Raw genomic sequence first — 18,467 nt, forward strand, 5'->3', positions numbered from 1 at the left:
AAAACATTGTAGTTTTTTCAAAATATTGACGGATCTTCTTTTTGAAATGGGTCAAAAAACGAAGAGACAGAGAAATGATATGCGACAAAAGTCACCGTACACTCAAATATTTTCGAATAAATTCCATATGTCGTTTTTTAATTATTTTTGCATTGTGTTGACCCTTAAAAATCATTTGGCTGTAATTTTTTTGTTTATTTATTCCGTAATATTGTAATTATTACTTTAAAATGGCTGGTATTCGTAAAAAAATCACAAACACCATTCGAAATTTGAATTTTTTTCCTCACAGTAGCGGTTTGAAATGTCTCTAAATTAGTTAATTTATTCCATTCTATGGTAAAGTGCTAGATAAAATGCTTTAAAGAAAAGAATCGAACCGAAAACAAGGTAAGAAAAGGTCAACCCGCAAAGTTGACAAAGCGTGAAAAATACACATTTTGAATGCTGTAAAAGTTTCTGCAGAGTTAAATGAAAATTTTTACATTTAATTTTAACCTAAAATTGTTCTCTAAATTTTCTGATTAGCTGGATTAAATGGGACCACTTCCCGCAGAAATTTTCTTGACCGTGCAAAAATCAGAAAGCTTGCACTTTTCGTCGCTAAACCAATGATAAATAAGCTCAAAACGTTTTGAAATTACGTCTTATTTACAGATAAAACTGAATTTAACATTTTTGTTTAAATTGTTGCATAATTGTAAATAGAAGAGAAAGTGAGGAACTTAATCTAAAGAACTTAGTTGGACCAGTTAATCAGGACGGTGAAGGTGTTCTTGTGTGAGGGTGCATATCAGCATCAGGACTTGGCAGTTCGGAATTTTTTGATGAAATAATGAATCATGCTGTTCATTTGAATATTTTAAAAACCAATTTTAAACTTCCCCAAAAATTTGGTTATCGGAAACAGCTTTGTTTTTTTATCAAGATAACGATAAGAAGCACACGGTTTTCAACGTTTCCCTCTAGTGCCTCAAAAATTGTCCTAAAATTTAGAAAATACCCCTTCAGTCTCCAAATTTAAACTTAACGTAACATATTTAGAGATATCTGGGGGATAGATTGCGAAAATACGGTTTCGAAACGAAAATAGAGCTAGAAACAGTAAGACTCGAAGTGTGGTTGAGCACTTACTCAGAAATTACGCGACAAAAAGAAAGAAAAAAGAATGAAATCTATTCCCAGACGTTTAAAAGGTATTGTTGATACTGCATGATATTCTACTAAATATTAACTTAATAAAAAGTTAGATTATTCAAAAATGTACAGACATTTTTTGAAGTGTACGAAGACTTTTGTGAGATAAAATTTCCGGCACTTTTTGGTTTTTAAAAAATTAAGTTTTAATACTTTTAAAAAAAATTTCATGTGGTTTTGTTGAAAATTGATCATAGATCTTATAATTGAATACCTATTCCGAAGTATTAATTCTAATCAATGGATATAGTTCTATTTCATTGAAAGTCGTAGGTGTACGAACACTTTTGGGAGTCACTGTAGGTCGGTAAATATAGATGGACAGATAGATAAATAGATTGATAGATTCAAAGAGATGTATATGAATATTGGCAGATATAAAGATATAGATATACAAAATGGTTTCATGAAATTAACATTTTTAAAGTTAGATATAGATTAAAAAATATAGAGATAGATTGATAAATGTAGGGATAGTGAAGGATAAATATCGAGACAGACAGATAAACGTAGAGGTATAGAGAAATAGAAAAATACAGTGCTATCACAGATAGATATAGAGACGAGACACAGATAGATAAATAGATAGATTCAAAGAGATGTATATGAAGATTGACAGATAATAAAGATATAGATATACAAAATGATTTCATGAAATTAACATTTTTATAGTTAGATATGGATTAAAAAATATACAGATAGATTGATAAATATAGGGATAGTGAAGGATAAATATCGAGACAGAGACAGATAAACATAGAGGTAGAGAGAGATAGATAAATACAGGGTTAGATACAGAGTAAAGTAATACAAAGATAAATAGGATGGATATAAATTTATGCACAGAGATATGAATAATACTAGTAGTATAAGTATGCACCGTTTGAAAATTTTAACATTTTAACCACAATAATTCTATTTTGAAAGTTAAAAAAAAAAAAAAAAAAAACCCTTCAAAATGTTTCTGAAGTAATTTTTGCTGATTGTTAAGTAAAATAACCCCTTGAACCCAAATATGACCACAGTTTTCCTTCATTATGTCTCAAATTTAGGAAATGGAGACCCCCATTTTTTTTTTTCTTCCAATTTTCGACAGTTTCGTAGCTGCTATTTTTAGGTAGAAGGAAAGGAAACATTATATTCGCCATTAACACTCTTCTGAGAGGCTAGAAAGCGGAAAGTTCAAAAGCATGAACATTTAGAGCCAGTTGGGAGACCACAACCAAAAGTAGCAAAAGAACTGTTCTCTCGTGACTTATGGCTGTGGTGGTGAACTTCTTGCACTAATGAAGAGGCTCCATTGTACACTTGAAATAGCAATATGCTGTATTTTTTTCGGAATTTGTGCTTTATTTACGTTGGTTTTTCACTTTAATCATAAACTGTTAGTTGTGTAAATGTAACCCAATCTCTAAAAACGACATGCATTAATTCAATAAATATTTTTAAAAATGAATGGTTTTACATTTTTTAATTCTATACTAATATTATCATTTGTAATACTCAGCCCATTTTCAGAGATGTGACCACTTTACATATGTATTTGCACTTTATTCCCGGAATATTAAACTTTGGTATTCAATTGTGATGTATTCGAATATGAGAAACCATTGTGTATAATAATATGGTTGATTGAAAAAAAAAAGAGAGACATAGAGATTTTTTGGGAAATTCCTTTGAGTAAAAACGATTGGGTTTTTTTTTATTAAATTTGTTTGATTCATTTGGAGCTCCGAGTCGCTATACGGTAGCTGTCATGCACCTCCCCCTCCGTCCCGGCTTCAGTCCTGTTGCCGAAGTCTTGCAACAAACCGAACGTGAAGAAGAAATCAGTATGTGCAACACAAAAGTTTTATACGTTGTCTCAACAATTTTTTTTTTCAAATAGGCAAAAAAAAAAAAAAAACCTTTTATTCCGCAGTTTTGAGGTAAATGAGGAAGAAATGCCCCCCCCCCCCCACACAATTTTGACTAATTAAAACTGGATGTAAACTAAATCCTCTAGCCTAGCAGCAGAAATTTTTTCAGCAATCTGCGGCATAAAAAAATCAATCCCCGAAATAGTTTACTGGATAAATCTTAAACCAACAGAAGATTTATCGTAAAATCTGAATGAGCACCGAGAAGTGCTTAAAAAAAAAGATACTAAACTTAAAATTGTGCATGCTACTTGTGGATTATAACCCAAATTTTTGCTCGCTGATAAAAAAATGATTTCTCGTTAAAAATTTTGAGTATTTTTCGCCCCCCAACTCGCAAATAGTCGGTCTACTTTCTCAAGATTCTGCGACGTAGGTCCCAGCATCGCGCTCTTTCTGCTTCCCGATCCTCGAGAAAAAAGTTCATTTAACATCTTTGCTATTTTCATCATATCTTGCACCAAAAGTACCAAAAAGAATCACATGCCACATGAAAACCCAGGTATCCTAAAAACTAAAACACAGCGCTGCACTCTCGAAGGCTACTCTAAAACTAAATAAGAAAATGCTTTAAAACTGCAGAGTTTTTCTCAAAGTGTGGTCGATGGACTGATGCAACATCGCTAAAAAGTAACATCTGTATATAAACAATATTGTAACCGCATATTAGAGCAGCAATATTTTAATTCAAAATAAATAAATGAATAAATAAAAAAAAAGTACATTTTGAGAAAAGAATTACCTGTTAACGTACACATAGGGGCGCAGCGAACCTCCCAAAATCCTTGATTTCCTCCCCTATTGCCAATCCTAATATGGTTTATTATATACTTATAAGGATTGTTATATATGAGCTGACGTTATGTTTCTAGCATACAAATTGGTGCACTTTCGTAATGTATTTTAAAATCGTAAAACGTAATGGCTGTGCAAATCATATAAAGATCATGATTTCAACTGTACAAGGTATCTCTCTCTTGTGTTCAAACTTTGTTTAAACTTTGATAAGTTCGTTTTTAAAAGTAAACTTCAAATAGAAATGCAATTTGACGATATTTAATCTCAAATATTGGTTTTTTAGTTAATTTTTACTGCAAAACTACAGCATAAAATATTAATAGATTCAGTTAGGAAAACTAGGCAGTAGTTTCAAAAAATATATATGTATATAAAAATTAATACACAGAAAACAATACATAAATACAAAACAGAAAACAAAATTCAATTGTATCAATTTTTTTTTTTTTTTTGGGGGGGGGGGGGGTCCGCAACAGGCCCGTTATTTAGGGAGGTCAGGAACGGGCAGTTGATTCCCCTCGCTTCTAGAAACCAATGTATTTCCATAAATGCGGTCCTGTTTTTTTTGCAATTTTTCAATGTATATGTATTGAAAAATCCTTTGACCCCCCCTGGAAAAAAATTGACGGGCCTATTCCGCAAGGATGGAGTCCATGGTGACCTGTACTTAGAACCTCTGCTTTTTAAAATACTTCTCAACGCCATTATTTTTACTGGTGCCATCTCTTAATGATTTATGAAAATTAAAACTTTTAAAAAAATAAATCGTTCTGTTATCCTTTTAAATATTTATGAGAGTTGCACATAAGTCAAAGGCGTCGGCGCGGCGCTGCAAAGGATCTGCTACTTTTACCACTTTAGCACTGTTACACAAATTTTCATTAAATATGTAAAATAAGTTTCAATCAGGCCTGGCCCAGATCTGCACTGCGTGCCCGCAGGTGCGGGGTGGGGGTGGGGGGTGGGGGGGATCGTCCTTAAGGGACCCTGCGGCCGAAGAAATTGAAAAAAATGGAATAAAACTAGCACTTTGATTTTTTAACGTTGCAAGTATGCATTGCTGACCTCTGGGGATGAACCCTACAGATTTTATTGTAAAGGTGCCAAAATTTATAGATCTGGGTCTGAATGAGACCCGTCCTTTCTAATTTTTCAGGGAGTGGGGGGGGGGTGCAGAGGGCATAATATTCAAAGCAAATTGCATCGCAAAAGAACAAAAACTACTTTCCACTAAAATGTAAAATACAAGTATTAACTGTGTTCTGAAAACACAAATTTCAATATCCTCTCCTTCGATGTAAAGAATGACAAAATTACGAATAAGGAAATCAACATAGGAATGAATTCTCAGAAACTGGTATGCAGACCATGTTCTACATCTAGGCTTAGACACAGTCTTTGATTTGATTGAATACGAGATAGAAATCTTACATGATAGTTAATTTAAACATCTTGTCGCGTGCAACTATAATTTGCTAAATTATGAACTGACTTATAGACTGCTCAGGGATTTGCAATTAAACGAAGGCCGCACTCAAAGCGGTAAGGATTTAATGAGTGCACTAATGATAAAAAGCTTTTGCTGATTTTACACATTTGTAAGGCATAAAAAAGAACAGCATGTTTTTGCTCTATGTTTTTTTTTTTCTTTTTGTAAATACGGAGGAAAAGGAATAAATTTCATTATATAGAATCATTTCACACCAGAGTTGTACTTTTTGGTTCGATTTTCGTTTTGCTATCGCTAGTTGTGATGAAAAATTACACCATTCTTTCTGAATGTTTAAAAGTCTGCAAAAAAAAAAAAAAAAAATTTGAATTTTGACTTCTTGAATTCAAATTATGTTTTTCGCAATCACGAGTGTGTGTGTGTATGTAGGCATGTGTGTTTATGTGTGTGTGGGGGGGGGGGCATGTGTGTTAGTGTCTGTGTGCAGGTATAAGTGTGTGGGTAGTTGTGTGTATGAGTGTTTGTGTGTGGTGGGGAATGTGTATGTTTGTGTAGGCATGTGTTTGTGTCTGTGTGCAGGCATGAGTGTGATGAGTGTGTGTGTAGTTGTGTGTAGGCATGAGTGTGATGAGTGTGTGGGTAGTTGTGTGTAGACATGAGTGTGATGAGTGTGTGGGTAGTTGGTGTAGGTGTGTGTGTGTGTGTATGTGTAGGTGTATGTATGTATGTGTAGGTGCCTGTATGTATGCGTGTGTGTTTGTGTATGTGTGTGTATGTATTTGTGTATGTGTGTGTAGGTGCATGTATTTGTGTGTGCGCGCGTGTGTGTGTATAGTTGTGTAAGTATGCGCGTGTGTGTAGCATATGGATGCAATCTGGAGACGACTTTCGCTATAGGAGCAGCATCGTGAGGATCCGGTCGACGGTGATGCTGCAGAGGGTGCTGGCGGGAAAATAAAATGATAGCACATCAAAACAGTCAAGTGAGAACAATATGCAATCGTGATTGCTCAAAAAAAAAAAAAAAGCAAAATCTGTCCAGAGATTAAGGAGACGTGATATTAAATTTAAATGGGAGTGGATGTAATTTCTCAAGACATCACAATATGTGAATGTATGACGTTTTGTAAATATGCTACGTCAGAAGAAGAATGTTTTAATAGTGTACCGAATGTGTTCTGGATATTGGAATTCGTAAGCCAACACTCGAGTTAACACAGCAGATGGTTCGCCAACACATTTGAAGAGATATTTGGGCACACTTGTGAAATCATTGCTTTTTTCGCTGTAACGATGATGGCTGGATAGAGATTGGCTGCTTGTACTACTGTAAAATGTACCGTATGTATGCGCTACTGCAATTTTTTTCAATCCTCCCAGCCATAAACATTCTGAAAGTGCTTTCTGCTATATGAAATCGGAACGTGTTTTGTCACGTGCGCCATTTAACCAGTAGAAAATTCGAACCAACCGCGAAGCTACGCAGCAAGTTCAGTAAACATTGATGTCGTTTTCAGGATCATCTGTAATTACTTTGGGCTAGTTTGGAATATTTTTAAGGTAAGTTACTTATTTACATTAATATTCTTTATATTATGCGTCAGTTTTTATACATTTAGCTAGCACTTGCACAATATACATCTTTGAGCTTCATATTTTGTTTTAAACAAACTTTTATTCATGATACTGTTTACGTTGTACAAGTATCTAAATAACTAAGTTTAAAAATATGCTATTCTAATCCTGATGTTTGGTCATTGATTATGTTTGGAACAACGATTCCCAACCTTTAGATCGATCCGAGGCACTCCTTGAAAGGGGGGAGGAGAGTCGCAAGCCATTTCTTATGATGTGCTGTATCTATTAAAAATTTAAGGAGGTTTTATCTGTGCGCTTTTTGAGATTTCCTTTGTCTTTCAACAAAATTCAGGAGATTCTTTTCTTGTTAATATTTAAAAGTTTAATACTTTTGTAAATTGTAAACAAACTAGGCGGTCGAGGCATTTTATTCAGCATCATTATTTGACTAAACGGATCGAAAAAGAATGTATCGCTGGGTCGCCCAAAGTGAGGGCCACTAGGATATGATTGAAAGTGTTGTATACCGACGACCATAACATGGATGGGATTCGAACTTGGGTTCAGGAAGCGGGAACCATGTGAATAATGATGTTTCTCAGAAAGATATACCACTGTCTGAAACTTGATTTAAATAAATCAAGACTTATTTTTGAGGGAAAAAATACCCGACATTCAGTACCTAATTAATGGGTAATTATTAGTAGTATTATTGTTTATGAAACTTTATGAATTGATAAAATTTGAGTTTCTCGATTTAAATTTAATACAAATGCAAATGCAGAAATCAGAAAAATAATGCTTGAATATAAAATCTGAGCTCGAAATATATGCTAAGTTATATCGGCTATCTTGGTCCGATTTCTGAAACTATGAAAGCTTTTATAAGCTTGTGTAAATGTCTATGTGTCTCTCAGTATATCGTCATCTCAGAACAACAGTAAGATATCCTGCTGCTGCTCTGAGGCGACCGGCCTGGAATCGTTTAAAAATAGGGCCGGAAAACAAAAGGTTTAAAACCACTGGTTTAGAAGATAATTCTGATTAATTTGCCATTTTTGTCTTATTTAAATCATTTTTTTTAAATTCACATTTCAATATGTTAATAAAAAGTTTTATATTTTGAAAAATGACCATGACCTATTTAGAATAAAATGTACAACTTGATGTCCTAAAAACATATCAACTTTTGATGAAAAACGAGTGATTATTGGATAAGTACGAACTGCAATCTGTTGCAGTTATTAAATAAATATTACGATAATGCATATATATTTTGTGCAATCTATTCATTACTATAAAAGATAGGTTCAGAGAGCAACAGACTGAAAAAAAAAAAAAAAAAAAAAAAAAAAAAAACGGAATTATGAGGGCTTGTCATCAATAAAAAATCCGATGTTAGGATTTATAACGCAAATTTAGGCCATTTTTTTAAAATGTTCATTAAAGGGCGTAGGGATACCTCCCCCGAGATATTTTTTGAAGCTGATGTTTTAAAGAGACGTAAAGATGAGAAGAGGAAGGGAGGGGGGTTTAGAAAACTTAACTGGAGTTTTAAAACTGCAATTTTAAACCGTCTTTAGTAAACTCTAAAGGTAAGAGGTTCTGTGAATGATCCCCTCCGAAAGTGATGAAGAATTAAGAACATCTTCGGGAGACTTAAAAGGATATATCAAGCCTAAATATTTTGAAATTTAATTTTAAAAATATAGTTTTAAGCTGTATTTGTAGACGTTTAAGGAAGGAGACTTGGAGGTTCTCTCCGTAAATAAATTAAAAAAAAACTGATATCTGAAAAAACATTTCAGCTATCTTTGATGATAAAAGTGAAGGGAAAGGGGGGGGGGATCCTCCTTGAAAAAATATCATCCAAGAGAATTTTGTGTACATAAAAGAAACATACATTATATGTGTTCATGTAATAAAGTTTATAAATGTAAAAAATAGCTTTTATAACATTTTTTTTTTCATGGAATTTTTTAATAGAATCGGTCTGGATGTAAAAACGAAAATTCTACAATACAACTGTCCAGCAATGCGATATAAGTTTTAAAAAATATATATAACTTTAATATATATGTAAAATAATTTTAAAATATTGAGTTTAATTACTGTTTAGTAGAAAAACAGTAAAAGATTTCTGCAGATGCGATACAAGCACTCCCTTCTATTGAAAAGAAGTTAACTTCTCTGGTTTTGCAGATGACGTTTTTATTTAAATTTCCAGATATTTGAAATCGAAATTCATTTTTTCGTATTTTAAAAGGTCTTGAAACAATGAACCTTGAACTTAAAAAAACACGTTCGAGCGAAACAAAATTAGTCCAAGTTGGGTGGATGACCAACACAAAATTAATTAAACCTTTGCCCAAAGACGACGAGGATTCTGCAATACTACTTCCAGCAATGTGATGCAAATTTTAAAATGTCTATTTGTGTCAAATAGGTTAATTAAAAAAATATTGTTTTATGACAAAATGTGGTTAATAAACTGAAAAATAGGTTTTAAGTACGGCAGTTTAAAATGTGAATCAAATACGTGTTTTAATTTTTCGCTGCATTAAAAGAACTTATTTCTTCCTTGAGAGAATTTCTTTTTATACAGCCTATGTATTTCAAAGTAAAATTAAGCAAGTTTTATCAGGAATTTCTATGAACTCGTGTTTTTATATAAAGAAAATAGCATTGTTGAATAACCAATTATCCGGGAAGTTCGGGACCATTGCTATCCCGGATATCTGATTTTCCCGGTTTTCTGGATTGCTAGATAGCGCTATTGACCGATTGACGATTAAACTTAAATTACTTTAATAAATAGTAATACATATTAAAATAAGAAGAAAACAGTTCAGAAATGCTTTTAAATATCGAAACATTAAAAACTACTAGTGAGAGAATAATTTGAACACCAAAAAAGCTGAATCTATCAATAAGACCTGAGGGCCTCACATTCAGTTTGAAAAAATAAATCTATATATATATAAATGGATGTATGTTTGTGGGTGTGTGGGTATGTGTGTATGTTCCTTATACAAATCCACAGTTTTCGTCGGATTTCTTCCAAATTTGGCACTAAGGTAAATTGTTGCTCAAGAATTCATATAGGCGGGTTTTTGGAATTTTAAAAACACCCAAAGAGGTCTAATTTCATATTTTGAGTCAAAAAATTGCTCTTTTCTGCACGAACTAATTTTTGTATAGTTATGAATTTAGTCTAAATGAAAAGCCCGTAAAAAACTGCCCTAGATGAAGTTTCTTCAAAGATTGACTTTAATCGTTAAATTTGTGAACCTTGGTTGAAAGCAAATGATAACAGTTATCAACATATAACCATCGGGAGCTATTTTAAATACAATCAAGACAAAACGTATCCTAAACGACGGCCGTCAATGCCGTTTAGCGATGAGCGTTGAAGCATGTTTAACGAGAAAGTCGTCGATATAATAAATGATGCTGCGACCTACGATGCCCCAGGGGTCCATTGATGCTACTCATGTTGCTACTTAAACTGAATGCTACCGTTTAATTATAATTTTTAAATATTGTTTAATTATAAAATCCACAACAGTAAGGCTTCGTGTAATTTTTTGATCAGTATTTATCCTGTTAATAGCAGGAAAATACAAACATGACTAAGGTAATAGTATTGCGTTCAATATTGACGTACAATCTTCGACTGTTTCAACATTAGACTACTTTTATTAAAACCACATCTATTTCATCCTTGCAACAGAAATTTTATTTAATGTTCTATGATCCTTATCAAACCAATTTGCAATTTGTAAATTTTCTTTATACTATTGCTTGATTTACGTCGAATCTAATTCGGTTCAACTATATCGGTATTTGTGAAATTTGGTTCAAAGCAAATGAAAATGGTTAACAATAGATAACCACCAGGAGATATTTTGAATGCAATCAACACAAAAGGTATCCTCAGCAATGGCTGTTAATGTCGATTAGCGACAAACGTATAGCATGTTTGGCAAGAAAGCCGAACGAAAAGGAAATGCTGTCTTTCAGTCGTTCTTAATTGCACCCTGCGAAGACACAGGGATGCATTGAAATCAGCATCGGTGCTTTCTGCTGTTCTGGATCGATGGTTGAAAACTGGTAGTTTGGTTGAGCGACAAATGGACAAGCAGTCAATCTATCAACCCTCAACATCAGCAGTAACTTTCGAATCAGCACAATATTGAAATAGATAGCTGTAATGAACTGCCGCCTCCCCCGACTAAACAGAAAAGTGAACTAGGGGAGAAAAAAGGAAAAAAGCGAAAATATGACAGTGACTATTTACAAATGGGCTTTTATTTTACTGGAGAAGAGTCTGAACCTAGACCGCTTTGTCTTCTCTGCAACGAAGTTCTAGCGAACAGCAGTTTGAAACCGTCACTTCTGAGAAGACACCTCGAAACAAAGCATCCGACACACAAGGACAAACCTATCGAATATTTTAAAAGAAAATTGGAATATAATAAAAAGTGTAGCGTCTCTACGTTCCTGTTAGAATCCAACGAAGATAGTAAAATGGCTCTTGAAGCTTCATATCGAGTCAGTTATAGAACTGCAAGACCTGGACAGCCACATACAATTGCAGAAAATTTAATTGGACCGTGTGCTAAAGATATTGTTAAGTGTATGCTGGGAGAAAAGTCAGCAAAAAAAAATTGACCTGGTTCCGCTATCAAACAACACAGTATCACGCAGAATTACTGATTTGGCAAGTAATGTGGAGAAAGAACTTGTGAATAGAATAAAAGAGAATAATTTTGCGATCCAGCTTGATGAGTCGACTGATGTAGCAAACGCTGCAATATTACTTGTCTATGTTAGGTATATTTTTAACGATACAATTAAAGAAGATGTACTATTTGCAAAACCTTTGAAAACCAACACAACTGGAGAAGCAATTTTCGAACTGGTCAACAGTTACTTTGAAGAAAATGGAATAGATTGGTCTTTGTGTGTGGGTGTGTGCACGGATGGTGCAAAATCAATGACAGGAAAATTTGTTGGCTTTGTGGTGCGAGTAAAGAAGATCAACGAGAAAATTGAATGGACTCATTGCTGCATTCATAGACAAGCATTAGCATGTAAGCGTATTCCCGCAGAATTATCCGCTACTTTGAATGATGCGGTAAAAATTGTAAATTTCATAAAATCACGTGCCACAAACTGCCGTCTATTTCACGCGCTTTGTGAGGAATTGCGAAGCCTTCATGTTACTTTACTTCTTCACACAGAAGTTAGATGGCTTTCCCGTGGCAAAATTTTGACACGCTTATTTGAATTGAAGTCAGAAATCCAAGCATTTTTTGTTGATCATCCATTTTACTTGTCCACTTGCATATTCGATCCTCTTTGGATGCAAAGGCTTGCATATTTAGCTGACATCTTTTCAAAATTAAATGAATTAAATCTGTCCTTGCAAGGTGCAGTTGTTAATATTTTCGTTGTATATGATAAAATTGAAGCTATGGTAAAAAAATTGAATTTCTGGATCCAATGCCTGGAAATGAATGAGTTTTCTTGTTTCACTTCTCTTAGTAGTTTTTTAACAGAAAACTCAATGAAACTTGATGAAAGCGTTAAAAGAAATGTATGTGAACATCTGCAACATCTTGAACTAACTTTTGACGAGTATTTTCCTAATAGGCGTAACGTCCCTCTCTCAAACAACTGGATACGCAATCCTTTTGAAGGAAATCTATGCTTATAGTCGGTGGAGTTTGTGCAAAAACATTTCACTTCCGGATACCAGTATGAAATTTTGTACAGCACTTATGTTCATATAAAAGAGCAAAAAAACGCCGGGAGGCAATCGATTGGAGGTCAAGACCCCCTGTGGTGACGTCATCAAAATGACCGCCATGTATCGGTTAGTACGTTGGTTTAACTGCTTAGAACTACATAATAGGTCATATTTTTGTAAGATTCAAATACATTATCTGAAAGCCGTTTAAAAAAGGTCTTCAACAGAGCTTAGTTTTATTTTCTACTAACAGTACCCGCACGGCTTTGCTCGTAGTAGAAAAATTAAAAGGTCATTTGATTCGCCTGTATATTTACAAACAATGGATGATGAATTTTCCCCCAATTTGCTATGTTAATTTGCTCGGCCATTTTACGGTTCCTTCCTTCCTCAGTTGCACGACAGCAGTGGGTGGGCCCTGGCCTTCTCAACATTTTTTTATGTAACCGTTCCACGTTATGATAATTTTGTAATTTACTCGTCCTCGATATGATTATTTGCTCGGTAAAATGTTCTTAAAATTGAAAAAGAAAAAGAACAAAATCGAATTTTCGAAAAATCGCTTCTAGGTGCACACCCCCATGCTACAAACAAATTCTGTGCAAAATTTCATGAAAATCGGCCGAACGGTTTAGGTGCTATGCTCGTCACAGAGAGACATCCGGACAGATATCCCGACAGATATCCATACAAACTTTGAGCTTTATTATTAGTAAAGAAGACAAATAGTTTAATAATTCTTACAGTATCAACGTGAAAATTGATAGGGAAACAATGACTTTCCTGTGTTCTGCAATATTGGAGTAAAACTTTTACTGTTATACCTGCATTATAAAAGAACCTTTCCAGTTTCATTAAATTTAAATTTGCACTTCATGTTTTAACACTTTTTGTCAGTATTTTACTTTTATATTGAATGAAAGAAAGGTTAAAATGCAGAAAAAATCAAAGTCACCGCCCAAAATGGATCGAGAACTTAATTATTAATGCTATCGTATACTAAAACAATTTTGTTAAAATGCTTACATTTTGAACATATAAGAGAAATATACGAAAATTACATGTTTTAATAACAAAGAAAAAGTAGCTGTTATAACAAAAACTGTAATAAGTTTTTTTAAGGAACGTTTGACGTATTGCACTGACCCTCACAACTACAAAGAAGTGTACAATTCAGACCTGATCTGACGCATCGACAGCGTGTAGACATCTCTTTGCACTTGCTTGATATAAGTTCCTGTAATTTCTGCATTGTTATTTTGGGGTGTGCATACCAAAGAGGTTCAAACTCTTCACCGATTTTTTTCCCACCCCTACTGATATGGATCCAAGAGCTGAAAATTTTGCTGAAGACATTTTTTCCATAGTAAACACTGCAATATTGCTCTCTTAAGGTGATGCAGAAAAACCGTTGCTAGATGCTGGAATACAATTAACTGGTCTGTTTTGCTGGGTGAAGAAAATTCTTCTAGCCTCATTTACGGTTTCCACTGAGCTTGTTGAATGATGCGCCAAGACTACGAAGCGCTGAATAAGTAGGAAATGCTCATCTTCTTCATTAATGCTCTCGGGCACTTTAGTATAGTACAAAAAAACTTTGTCAACATCTCTAATTGCCATCCACATTTTCCATGCAGTACTTAGTTTTACCAATGCTGGCAAAACTAGACACCATGTGCTCATGTAAAGGCATGGGGAAAAGGTAGAAGATCCGTAACACCTTGTGGAACTTTATGGTGCAAAACGTGAATGGGAAGATACCGTAGATATTTTCCACTTCCATACTCCACCCATAGCTCTTGCAGTTTCGGAACTCGGAACATAGCAATCACTACATCATCACTGTCAACAGTTATCACGGTGATCTTTACATGACCCAAGTATTATATTGCATGCTGCACATATAGGAATAGCCTCGCACCGGCTTCTTCGTGGGATACGGGAAACATGGTTTCAAAATTGTTCTTGACTGAAGCAATTGCAGTGTCTTTGTACGAGCATACAACCTGCTTCCCATCTGGTAGATCCATCTTCAAGAGATTTTCTGCCAAAAATTCGGAAAGCTCCACTTTATTCTTATCTTTCGCAAGAAATTTAGCAAATGACTTCGGTATCAAAACATTGGATTTAATACTTATTCTTGGTCCAGATCCTCTCCATTGTCTCGTGTCGCTTTTCAAACTTCCTTTTGAATACCGGTCAAAAACTAAATCTACCCTATGAACACTTTTTCGTCTCATAAATATGTACGGCTTCATAATCTGATCGCATTATTATTGGACAGTTCGAGCAGATTGAGGAACAAGCATGTGAATCAGTGCAGCACCATCAATGAACAATTTAGTTCCGGAATAACCGTCAAAACCAGCCCAGTTGATTGAACGATACAAGAAACTACGCTGGACTTTTTTCTTGGTTTCCTAAACTTGCCAAAGTTGGATATAGAAGGTAGACACGAGCTGTTTTCATGAGAAAAAAAAATTCTTTTACATCCATTTGAATTGCTTAGCAGGCAACATTAGCTTAGCAAAAAGAGTGCTGCCCCTCCTCAAATCAACAATGTTTTGCTTGTCTTTGGACTGAATAGAAATATTTTTCTGCTCATCAAGAGGAGATTGTTTCTTTTAATAACATCATGTATGGATAATTTTCTTAACACTAAGCGATCTTCTACAAATGTATTGAATTGACTTGCGTTGACATCACAGCAATGGCACTTTCTTCCGAAAGAATAATTTTGTTGCTGTTTACTGTAGTTAAATCGTCATCTTCGAAAGGATTCCAGGATTCCCGTGTTCTTCAAATGTTTCAACTAGGCTGGAAACATGAGTTTCATACCGAATACAAAAGCTTCTAGTATCTTCATGTATCTAGTAACTAGCTTTTCAGTAGTGACGTCAGACTTTAGGCTCTGATTTTCTTCAAACTCCCCAATCAGGCGCACAACTTCCGGTCCAGCAACCATCCATTGTATTAATAACGCCTCATGACTTAAACGTGATAGATTAGTTGATGATTTTTAAATTAATTTGTTGTTTTGCTCATGCAAATGGTCGTGTGCCATCCTGGAAAATTTCCTCTCAGTTTTGGAGCCAGATATATTTTTCCTATGAAACTCTTGAAAAATAGCTGGATGCATCTCTACTGCTTCAAATTGCACAGAAATACTGAAGGCAATCGGGCATAATTTGTATGGTCAAACCAAACATCCATGGACATATGTTCTCAAGAGTGACAGTAAAATCTGAGAAATTTCCTTGACGAATAGTACGCATCAAATTTAAAAGTATGCATTCTAGCTCCATGGTGATCTTCCAGTAAACTGAGGCGATTCTTCTGATCTTCGATTAACCCAGTCTGTAAATGTTTTGTCTATATCTTTTCGATTTTGAAACGTTTTCACTAACAGAACTTGGAAAGTGGTTACTGCAAAATCGTGAGCGTATCGACTTCACTTCACATGCGAAACTTTTTGTGTTATTTCTGCTCTTCCTGATGTTGTAACATGAGCTTCTACTAGGAGTTCAGTTCATCCACTTCCTTCAATTCATGTACCTATTGCAGATAAAACAGCTATTTCTTTATGTGGAGACCACCTAACATGACCAACATTTTATCTTCGCCATACTCATTCAGCATAGCCCACTGAATAGATTTTAGCAGGGGTAGATGGGATCTAGATTACAAACATTCTATTCATTAAATATTTTACTTTTTCAAAAGCACATGAACGAAATGATTGCAAGCTATGTTAGTATTTTGAGGTCACATGGACCAAATGAAGGAGAAAAATTTATTCTAAAAAATATTGCGAGTTTTAAATACGTTTTGTTTATTGTAAAGGACGTAAAGGAATGAATACAAGCTATATATATATATATATATATATATATATATATATATATATATATATATATATATATATAATATGATAATTTTGATGCTAAATGAAACCAACAATTGAAGTTATCGATTTCAAACCGTGTAATAGAATTATATGACTCACCTTAATTTGATATTATTTACTACAACATTAACCAGTAAAATATTCAGTTATTGAAAATTATATCTGAATAATAAACATATCACTATGGAATTAATTATTGCTGAGAACAGCAGAACTGGAAAGAAACGAGCTAGGCGGACTACAATCCAAAGTTACAGTTTTTTGGCGGGAAAAAAAATCGAGTAGTCGTTCTGATTTTTGCTGATAGACGGCAAACGTTCGCACTTGCAGGAGAAGTGAATTATTATGTGACAATACATATATGTATTTAATCCGATAAGGAATTTTTAATTAAAAGTTTCAGAGCGGGTTAGATGCGGTGAAACTGTTGGAACAGTTCAATGAGAATGCCCCCCCTCCCGCCCCATGTAGTTACGTTTTTGCAGTGATTTTTTAAAAACTATTTACTAAGGGGGGGGGGAACAAATGCATATTTTTATAGTTTATTTTAGAGCTTTTATTTAGTGTACCTATTTTTACGGAAGAATGATTTCTAATTTTGAGCAGTTAAACGAAACTTTTCACCTTTTCATGACGGCCATTTTGATGACGGAAATTTTAATAACTCTAAAACTACTTGTCTTAAGAGGAAAAATCAATCTCTGTTAAATAGATATTTAAAAGCTCTTTCAGATGATACACATTCATATCACAATATACAGATCTGTAATGTAGTTCTAAGCAGTCAAACGTACGTACTCACCTTTCCAGACGGCCATTTTGATGACGTTAATTGTAATAACTCTTAAACAATTAGTGATAGGAAAAAAAGTCAATCACTATTAAATAGCTCTTTTAAAGCGCTTTTAAATGATATACTTAATTATCGCAATATTAAGATCCATAATAGAGTTCTAAGCAGTTAAACTAACGTACATCTCTTAATAAGGCGGCCATTTTGATGACGTCATCACAGGGGGTTCATGACCTCTGATCAAATGCCTCCCGGTGAATTTTTGCTCTTAGATATGTACATAAGCATTGTGCAAAATTTCAGGCTGGTATCCGGAAGTGAAATGTTTTGGGTATTTTTGTCACAAACTCCACGGACTATTAGAGAACACCCTGACATTACCTGAAAAGGAAATGTTCATCGAGTTATCCTGTGATAATTCATTGAAAACTACCTTTAAAGAGCTCTCGTTAATTGACTTCTGGCTCAGTGTAAGAAATGACTATACCGTTTTGTCCAAAAAAGCAATTCGAATTTTATTACCATTTTGTACAACATATCTGTGCGAGAAAGGATTTTCTTCCTATACTTATCTCAAAGATAAATACCGAAGCAGATTGAATGCCAGAGCCTGATTTAAGATTCAAACTGTCAGACATTGAACCAAACTTTCAGTTTCTTTGTTCCGTCAAACAGCCACAAATATCGCATTAAGGATTTTTTCCCCAATTTAAAGTATGCTTAAAAAAAATAGTTGGTCTATAAAACTTCTTGTTTATAATTTTTCTTGTAGATGTAGTTTTAACTTTTTATTAATGTTTGCACTTAATGATATTTTACAATTATATTTTTGTTTATTGCAATCAAATGCTGCAAAAAATGGAAAGCAAACATGCTGTTTTTTTATTGTTTCTTACATGTTACTAATTTCAACATCAGGGGGTTCGCGAACTTTTTTGCCTGTTCCAAGGGGTTCGCAAAGAGAAAAAGGTTGGGAACCGCTGCGCTACATTATAAAGTCTTTTTGTTTTAGTCTTCATCGTGAAATTAGTTGAGCACAGCTCCATTTCCAGTTACAAGACTCTCAGTTC

This window comes from Uloborus diversus, chromosome 2, assembly GCF_026930045.1.
Source record: "Uloborus diversus isolate 005 chromosome 2, Udiv.v.3.1, whole genome shotgun sequence".
Classification (NCBI taxonomy): Eukaryota; Metazoa; Arthropoda; class Arachnida; order Araneae; family Uloboridae; genus Uloborus; species Uloborus diversus.